The sequence below is a fragment of the Ursus maritimus genome, unplaced genomic scaffold, assembly GCF_017311325.1.
Source record: "Ursus maritimus isolate PB19 unplaced genomic scaffold, ASM1731132v1 scaffold_8, whole genome shotgun sequence".
Lineage (NCBI taxonomy): Eukaryota > Metazoa > Chordata > Mammalia > Carnivora > Ursidae > Ursus > Ursus maritimus.
In genome coordinates this window covers 26,756,421-26,757,478 of record NW_024426996.1, presented here as the reverse complement: position 1 = coordinate 26,757,478, position 1,058 = coordinate 26,756,421, and positions in this window count along the sequence as shown.

Below are 1,058 nucleotides of genomic sequence, written 5' to 3'. Positions count from 1 at the left end.
TTAATTCTTCCGATCCATGAGCATGGAATATTTTTCCATCTTTTTGTGTCGTCTTCTATGTCTTTCAAGAGTGATATGTAGTTTCTAGAATATAGATCCTTTACATCTCTAGTTAAGTTAATTCCAAGGTAACGTATGATTTTTGGTGCTATTGTAAATAGATATTCCCTAATTTCTCTTTCTTCAGTCTCATTGTTGGTGTATAGAAATGCAACTGATTTCTGAGCATTGATTTTGTATCCCGCCACATTAGTGAATTGCTCTATAATTTCTAGTAGTTTGGGAGTGGATTCTTTTGGGTTTTCCATATAGAGTATCATGTCATCTGTGAAGAGAGACATTTTGACTTCTTCTTTGCTGATTTGCATACATTTTATCCCTTTTTGTTGTCTGATTTCTGTTGTAAGGACTTCTAGTACTATGTTGAATAATAATGGCGAGAGTGGGCATCCTTGTCGTGTTCCTGATCTTAAGGGAAAGGCTTCCAGCTTTTCCCCATTGAGAATGATATTTGCTGTAGGCTTTTCATAGATGGTTTTATGAGATTGAGGAATGTACCCTCATCCCTACACTCTGAAGTGTTTTAATCAGGAAAGGATGCTGTATTTTGTCAAATGCTCTCTCTGCATCTATTGAGAGGATCATATGATTTTTGGCTTTTTTCTTGTTGATAAAATCTATTACACTGTTCGATTTGCGAATGTTGAACCACCCTTGCATCCCAGGGATGAATCCCACTTGGTCCTGATGGATAATCCTTTTAATGTACTGTTGGATTCTATTAGCAAGGATCTTGTTGAGAATTTTGGCATCCATATTCATTAGGGAAATCAGTAAAAAGGTTGCTTTGGCCGATGTCGTAGAGATTGCTGCCTATGTTCTCCTCGAGGATTTTGATGGATTCCTGTCTCACATCGAGGTCTTTCATCCATTTGGAGTTTATTTTTCTGTATGGTATGAGAGAGTGGTCAAGTTTCATTCTTTTGCATGTAGCTGTCCAATTTTCCCAGCACCATTTATTGATGGGACTGTCTTTTTTCCACCAGATGTTTTTTCCT